The sequence below is a fragment of the Dermacentor albipictus genome, chromosome 4 (assembly GCF_038994185.2).
Source record: "Dermacentor albipictus isolate Rhodes 1998 colony chromosome 4, USDA_Dalb.pri_finalv2, whole genome shotgun sequence".
Lineage (NCBI taxonomy): Eukaryota > Metazoa > Arthropoda > Arachnida > Ixodida > Ixodidae > Dermacentor > Dermacentor albipictus.
In genome coordinates this window covers 62683834-62692864 of record NC_091824.1, presented here as the reverse complement: position 1 = coordinate 62692864, position 9031 = coordinate 62683834, and positions in this window count along the sequence as shown.

Here is a 9031-nt window from a genome sequence, read left to right as displayed (position 1 = left end):
AGGCGCGGCGGTGTCGCCATGAAATCACGTGACACCATGACGTCATGACAGAGGAGAAGTGGCTTTGGCTCAACTCTTGCAAGACGGGCTGGGTGGGAATCGAACCAGGGTCTCCGGAGTGTGGGACGGAGACGCTACCACTGAGCCACGAGTACGATGCTTCAAAGCGGTACAAAAGCGCCTCTAGTGAATGCGGTGTTGCCTTAGAAACGAGCTGTTTCTAAGGCGTGCGTCTCTTGCTCAGGCGCACATTTCGTTGCCGCGCCGAACGCTGCTTTGCTCGACGCTCACCGCGTCCAATGCGGGGCTCGTAGTCGCTGCCCTGTAGCCCATTGTCTTACACCCCTTGGCGGGTCGACGGGAACGCTGTCGCGTTCCACTCTTGAAGGCGAAGAAGTAATGCATGAGTTGTTTCTTCGTCTAGCCGAACCAAATATAGCCAAGCAACAGCAGTTCACCAGGCTAAACAGTGGTTCAACAACTAAAATAAAGGCTAGTATGCTTCGCATCCTGGGCTTAACCTTACCTAAGCCACAGCCATTTTTTTTCTTCAACTTTGAGGCTTTTCTTTCGAGGAACCCGTATGGGTTTCCTTTGTAGCAACAGCTACGAACGGGTGGATGTCTCATTTTCCCTTTATTCAGTGCTGTATAATGCTAATATAATATTTGTAATAAAATATGGTACTTGCAGCTGCAACAGTTGTCGTCGAAAGGACAACAAGCAACATATGGACGTGAAAATTTCACACTGAAAGCAATAAGGAAGCGGTCAACGTTGGAAAAGCCCTCCCTCCGCCTTGGTACAGTCCTCCAGACGCACCGCGAATGCATCCACTGTGGAACAGAGGCAGTGGTCGTACATTTAGTCCCACGTTTTTGGACGGGCATGCTGCAAGCTATTAGAATTTATTGTTGGGGGCAGCGTATATACGCCTTCCTCTCAATCACAAACAACAACACACAACTGTTGAGTGGATTGAAGTCAGGCAAGGCCGCTCTTAGGAACTGCGTAAGTCCGGAAACATGCACGGGTGCTGCACCATTGCGGAACCACCTTGTTCCTGTGGGCAGGCACGGAATCTTTCCGGGACAGCCACAATCAAGCTCTGAAGTGGGACGGGCTCCAGGGTAGAGCCAACTCCTCTAGAACTTAGATCAGGTAGCTTTAACCATTCACTTTCATTCACTGGTAGGCAAAAACGAGGAATATGTTGGCGACAGTCAACGTGACTCCAGCGCACACAAGTACGGAGGCCAGGTGTCCCTTCCGAATAACGTATGCCAACTACATTCATTCACTTACTTGACCAACGGAAACAAGATACTGTCGTTTTGGCGGTTGAAATTCGTCGAACAGCACTGCACGATGCCGTTCCTGAGGGAAACGCTTAAGCATATTGACTTCCAAAGTGCGTCTTGTAGAATTTGATGGAACACAAGCCGAGCTAGCGTGTTGTGGTGTTTCTAAATGAAACCTGATGTATGCCTTAAGTTCTTTTGCAAATTCAGCTAGCTTCGCTTCATTTCCTGCTTGATCTGAGCTGCCTGACAGTTCTGGCTGTCGTACAAGCTTGTACTGTACGAGCTCTTTCATTTCTGGCTGGATGGTTGACTATAATATATTTTCTCCTGAAAGCATTATAGGGCCAAATGGACTGTACCATGAGTGATTGTACCACTATAGAGATTTCCACAATTTTCTTCTGCCAGGTCACAGACCTGGAGAGCAACAATATCTTGGTGCGAAGGAATTTAGAAACTACTACCTTGAAAGTGCGTAAGCAAGCAAGTTTACCAATTCAGATGGAGCAATATAAATAACAAAAAAACAAAGGTGAAATATTATCTTTATCTAACAACGGCGCCAAACGTTGCACCTTGTAAAATACATGGCTCAAGGTTTTTGCCAAGCGCACTGCCCTTATTACGACATCCTTGCCTCTTTTTGCCGCTGGTCAAAATGTATTCTACAAGGAGGATCAATGATGGGCTCCGTAATAAGACCACGAAGGCGGGGACACGTGCAGTGCTGGGAGAGTCGGGGAGAGCTATTGTGCGCCCTCATGACGTCACCAAAGGGGGCTCCGGCTTGCGTCATCGAGCCGAGGGTGCTGGTCGTGTCTCGCCACCGAGGATCTAATTATACACATAAACCGCGCAAGAGCCGCATAGGTGGTTGAGACGGGAGGGTGTCGAGTTTTCCGCCCATGGTATTCCCCGTGCTGTTCTCCCCTTAACGCCCCTCTGATGCAGCATCCACTACCTCTCCCGACTCCCCCCTCCTAACCTCTCCCAGTCTTCCCTTCCGCCCTTCCCCTATCTGTCCTGCCGTCCAAATGACGGGCTCACAGCGGCTCATTCACGCCGCAGGAACCCCGTCTCACGTGCCCGGAACGGGGAGCCCCATATGCCGTCTGAAAGGGCCTTGCGGGACTAGCTATAGAACTATTATAGGGGAAGGGAGCTGGGGGTCAAGCGTGTGTGTGGTGCTGCAAGGAGGTTCGTGGCACATTTTGCAGCGTCACACATGGTGCCCGTATACGGAGAGAGTGACGACTAGGAATAGTTCGTGCCAGTGGGAAAGAGACCCGAATCCGTACGGCTCAACAGCGATCATCACATGTGTTTGATCTGTATTCGGATTCCCCAGCACAGAAGTCGATGAAAGTTAGCGTCAACTGTCGAGCTTTTGGTTCCTTCCTTCCTTCGTTTATTGTTTTCTTTAATCAAGAGAACGAATCATTTAATACTACGAGATGAGCAATAAGGTCTCGCTTACCTGTAACTTACGGCTAAGGAAAAATACTCGAATATCTTAGCAAAGATACAGCCTGCACACGTTCTTTACGATGGCGCGATTTAGAATAATCCCCAAGTCTGTTTTCATTGGACATCAAGGTCATAATCCAGTGCACTTTTCTGAAAACCTTGAGGCCACGACTCGCGCTCAGAGTGCGCCGACGCAGCGTATTCCAACCTCCTCCGCTAAGTTACGCTGATCTTAAGCCTATATATTCGGGTAGCCCTCCGGTCTCACGCAATGTGCTAACGCTGTTGCAACCACAAAGAATTCATAGTTTCTGTATAAATGACCTACAGAGCCACGTCTCGTCCAACGTTGCATCCTTAATTTTCTTTGCGAATCCTCAATCTGACCGCGCTTAAGGTCATCTGCCTATAAGACAACAACCTAAGGCGATGCTCGTCTTCGCAGCCGACGAGAAATGCAGTTTACCGCGCAATTTAATTTCCTGAGCTGCGTAACTATGGGGCGGTCGAAAACGCCAGCTGACGCGCCGAGCACAAGTATAGAGAGCACCGAAAAGCACCGCTGCGTATGCTTGCGTTGCACAAGCGTGGGCATATACGCTACATAAGTGGATGCGCGCCTCCGCGTCCAAGGCTCTATCTTCTCCGAGCAGCGAGAGACTGCCAGGCGGCAAGGGCGTCCCTCTCGCGGAACCGATCTGCCCATCAACCGCGCCCGATTATACGCCGCACAAGCCGTGGGGGAGACGAAGGTGTTGCCCGTTTTGTAACGAGGTCCGTGCTCGCATCCGTGGCGAGTCGGCGGCGCGGTGCGGAACGGGGACCCCGGCATCGTGTACGAAGAAGGCACCGCGTTCGCTGCCGGTCGCGCTGCCGCTTCACGCTTACAGGCGCGCGCTCGTGGAGCTGCCCCGCGCTCGCAGCGGACCCCGCCGCGGGTCGGACTCGCTCGCGGTCCCATCCGTCTCCGGCGCCGTCCCAAGGCGAATGCTTCACGATGATGAATCGCCCCAGAATGGAGTTGGTCAGAAGGGGGAGGAAGGAGGCCTCTTCTCCGACGCCTAACTTCTTCAACCCCCGTAGGAAGGATAGGTACCCCTCCGCGTGAGAGAGAACCTTGCTGCAACGCTCCTCTTTTGCCACTTCTTTTTTTTTTTCGTTAAGTCCTACGCACCAGCCCCCCACATCCCTGCCTCATTTTGCCTCTACCTCGCTTCCCTGCCTTCCACAAGTTCGCCCCGGTTTGCTAGGAAGCTAGCCTCCTTCTTGTTCTTATACTGCGACGGTTAACGTAAAACTGCGCGTCCTTCTTCTTCTTCTTCTTTCTGCGCCTTCTCCGTCTCCGTCCTCCTCCTACCTGGCGAGTGAACAAGAATGCCGCGCGCTCTCGAGATGGGCTCTTCTGCCACGGCGGTTTCAACGCACCGATTTAGAAGGCGTCGTGACGACGAGCGTTGTTTCGAGCCGCTGACGGTTGAAGCTGCGCGGCTCGAAGGCGGTCAAATACTGCCGCGGTCACGGGCACGTTATTACTGCCGACGCTCCTGCGCCGTGGACTGCGCGGGCACGTGGCGGCAAGGAGCTTGGCACGGAGCACGAAGTTGCACAGCTTGTTTGGCGTGCACATGGAACACAACGCGGTGCTTGTATGTTGCGCCAGCGCTGTTCAGATCGGAACAGGCCCAGGGGGCTCGTGGCACTGACGTCGAGCCGCCGGTTCGGGTGGATTTCTAGGTGGCCCGGTGCCCTTACTGCTTCCTCTTAAATCGTCCTCAAATGCTCTGTTTTACAATATGTCCTCTTTCATAAATGCGAAACGTGGCGCGCAAGGGCAGAGTTTGCGGCGAACACAACAGTGAGCTTTACGGAATCAGCGACGCGGTTATACGGCTGATTTCGATGAAGGAGTCCAACATTCCCTAGATGTAGCCGTTATGAAGATGCGGAGAAGGGCACGTGAGGGGACGAGAAACTGCGAGAAAGGAAGCGCTTGGAACCATCCCATTCATAAGCAGTGGCTATCGTCACGACGCCGATTGAAGTGGAAGCGAATACCGAACGAATTCACCTTCAGTCATTTAGTTTACTTAGTTCGCAATTAGTTGGGGTTTTTTGCCGCAGTAGCCATGCCTGACTATATTGTACCAATATGGTGGTAAGGTGATATTTAGGAAGATCTAAACGCCAAAGAACAGAGGAAGCAGTGGTCGGCTGCTATTGGAAATTGCAATGAAGCTCATCTAAAGCCGCAACCCACGTAGAATCCGCATACGTATTGTTGATTCATGAATCATCAGGCATGTTTTTGAATTATCAGCATCACTGCTTGTGAAGCGTTCACGCATTTTAGAAAGAACGAAAGAAAGAAAAATGAACGCGATTCATTCATGTTGATAGGGAAGCCGATAGATATAGGGTTGATAGGCTCTAAAGGCTGTGCAACAAATGCTTGTAAGTGTGAATTCAATGGCTATTCACAGCATCTCGAACTATCTTGTGCGTGCGTCCGTGCGTTCGTTCGTGCGTGTGTGTGTATATGTGTGTAAACTAATAACTACTCTAGTGCTTTAGAAAATAGGGTGGGCATTAAAGGACACTTGTCTCAATGTAGGGTAGGAAACCGCCCTGTCACCCTTATCTATCTATCTATCTATCTATCTATCTATCTATCTATCTATCTATCTATCTATCTATCTATCTATCTATCTATCTATCTATCTATCTATCTATCTATCTATCTATCTATCTATCTATCTATCTATCTATCTATCTGTCTGTCTGTCTGTCTGTCTGTCTGTCTGTCTGTCTGTCTGTCTGTCTGTCTGTCTGTCTGTCTGTCTGTCTGTCTGTCTGTCTGTCTGTCTGTCTGTCTGTCCGTCCGTCCGTCCGTCCGTCCGTCCATCTATCTATCTATCTATCTATCTATCTATCTATCTATCTATCTATCTATCTATCTATCTATCTATCTATCTATCTATCTATCTATCTATCTATCTATCTATCTATCTATCTATCTATCTATCTATCTATCTATCTATCTATCTATCTATCTATCTATCTATCTATCTATCTATCTATCTATCTATCTATCTATCTATCTATCTATCTATCTATCTATCTATCTATCTATCTATCTATCTATCTATCTATCTATCTATCTATCTATCTATCTATCTATCTATCTATCTATCTATCTATCTATCTATCTATCTATCTATCTATCTATCTATCTATCTATCTATCTATCTATCTAAATATAAAGGCGTGATTATTCGGAAGGTAACCACTATAATAGCCTCAACACTCCTGACTATTTTCCCGACCTGAGTGAACACGAAAACACTCATAATTGGATGGAATTAACAGTTGTGAAACGAGGAATGCCGCTGGATCTAACGTTCTGAAAGGGGACTTGCCCTTTGCCGAGCCAGCAACTCTTACAATGATGAGGGTCCGTCCCGGTTTCCATGTCCAGTCAAAGATAATGTCCGGATCATGGCGCATTTCGGCCTGATGGATGGCATTTTACGTTTTTATGGGAGTGTTCAACGTCTAAGAGAAAATAATTAAATTTACGTGTCCACTGTGCATGAGCTATATATGAGCACATATAAGTGGTTGCTGAATAAGTGGCTCGTGTTTGTTCGTAATCGTCAGAAGTATATATACGCACTGTTGACAAGGTGAGTTTTGCGTTTGATCTTTTGCTATGAAAATCGTTTTTCAGTGGTTTCATGGCGCCTGTTATGCCGTCGTCCGTGTTGTGTGTGCAGTCATTATTCCCGGAGAAATTGCGATGGAGCGATAAAATGTGTGATGCACCATGGTGTAGTGGAAGTGAGATATTGAAATTCGTGTGTCGTGGCGCCGCTCTTAAAGGCTGATGCGCGGTGCGTGTTTACCTCATGTAAGTGTTCATTTGTCTACTGATTGTCGCCTATTAAATGTACGTGTGAGCATGCAAGAAAAAAGCGTTCACATTCGTGTTGTTCCTTTTTCTACCACTGGTAGGAAGATTGAGGCTTGATGTGACAAAGAGTGGTCTAAACGGGACACGTCGCTCGATCCAAAGTTTCGACAAGGTGCACCAACGGAACAAGTAACGTTTCTTCGCAGTAGTACACTAAATCACAGGCCATGCCTCACGTGAACATTTGTATCTCCATCTGGAATTCCAAACGATACTGCACAGCCAGCTAATTGCAGAATGCGCCGCCTAACACCGATTCCCACAGTGCATGAGAATCAGCATAATCTTGTTGTTTTTTTTTTCGTTCTCTAGAACTCTCGTTTTTGCGGGCAGAATACGAACGCATTGAACTTGTCTCTCCTGGGACATGCAGTCACGATGTTTGTCATTGACTATAGGTCAAGTCAGTTGACAAATTATTTTATTGCGAATGACTTAAAGCTTGTATAGCTTTAATAAGAATTTGCTCCACGTAAAACGGGTGAAAACTCATTCGTTCAAAGGTGCGCAAATTTTTGCTTGGCTGCAGAACCGTGAGCTATCGGCCGCCTCTTCGACGTGCAGGCGAAAATAAACAAATCCATTCACGCATAGGTTTGCGCCACTGGCGCGTATATAGCCGTCCGTGACACTGTTGGTGTACAAGGAGAGCGGTCGCCTCCAGCGGCGTTCCTTCGCGTCAGAAACAATCCGGTTGCGCGCGGTGGACCTTCCCGTCAGCCGTGAGAGATCCTCATGAACGCGCGGGTCACGAGCACGCGCGCGCATGGCGGGACCCGCCGGCGGCCTCTCGCCATGCGCGCAGCGTGATTGCCCGGCCCTTCGTTTCCGTAGGCGCAGCGGCGAGCACACGCTAGACGTGTACGCGGCGCAACTCGTTCCGGCCATCGATCATTTACGCGAGTTTCATGGGCAACCGAGACGCATGAATATGCATGGCACAGCTGCTCTCGCAACCGCCGCATGCAAGTCTCCTCTCTTCGTCGGTGCACTGCAGCACCGGCTCACGCGCGAGGCAATTGACGCGCCAGGGCACGAGGCGTCGCGGTTGGTTCCGGATCGGTCTTAACCTGAGCCCTAATCGGCCGCTAAGCGGCGTGAAATTTTCCGAGTGCAAACTCAATCCCTTCCTCAAAGCTGCCCTGAGCATGTTTCCTGGTCGCGACTTTGTTACGAGAAGACCAGCTCAACTGCCGACGTGAAGCCGTCATACGGCGAACTGAGCGAAGGAAAGCGTAAAGGGAAAATTAATTTTATTGTAATTGGTGCGTAAATTCCCTATGAATGAGGGTTTCATTTACGATAAGATTGATATGCTTAATAAAGGGGGAAAAGAAACTGAACGTGACAGAAGAGATAACTTGCCGCCCATCGGAGCCGCATCCATAAACACCGAATACAGGACGCGTGCGATGCTCTGCCTGTTGAGCTATGCTGTAACGGCTGTCCCTTTGTCTAGTTTCTTGAGTATCTATAAGTGTGTTACATAGCCTAGCTCATATAATCATATAGATTGCGTTCGATCGTGTATACATAGGGTTCGTTGTGCGATCATGTACATTGCGGCCATTTTGCTGTTTTCCTTGTTCTTCGGTTCTCTGACGCCGTAATTGCAATAATGGATGCGAAACTCCGTGAAATAATCTCTATACATCTCCAGGCTTGGATTGGCACCCGACATCGACACACAAAAAAAATGACGAGAGCCAGTGGGGCTATACTAGTCAAGGTGCAACCAAATTAGGAAAGCCCCCAACCTTCAACAAAAGACAATACTTCACCAGAACAGGAATTGGCCTCCTTGGTGCAGTATCCGGCCACTACCTCCGTCATGACTCCTACAATTAATTCATTATCCTCAGTCCCCAGCAGCTGCCGATGGTCAGTCCTGCAACGTAGCAGAGAGTGCTAAGAATATCTGGACCCAGATAGGCCGCCACTGGAAACTGGACCAGGCCACATTCAACACACGAACCCTTTCGAGCGAAGCTATCTTAGCAGGACTGATAGAGGAACTATCAACATTGTGTGGAATATTATTGGCCTTAGTGAGATTAGAGGAACTCGGGAAGCTTGTACAGGGCTGACTAACGGCCGCGTCCTTTGCCAGAGAGGTCGTCCATTTAAGGGTGAACACGGGGTAGGAGAAAAACGAAAAGGATGGAAAGGTAGGGACGTCAAACAGATGCACGTCCGGCTTGCTACCCCGCACAGGGGAAGGGATTTAAGGGAAAAAGGAAAGGAGAGGGAGGGAAGAAGGTACTACCGATAGCAGTAGTTGTAATAAAGC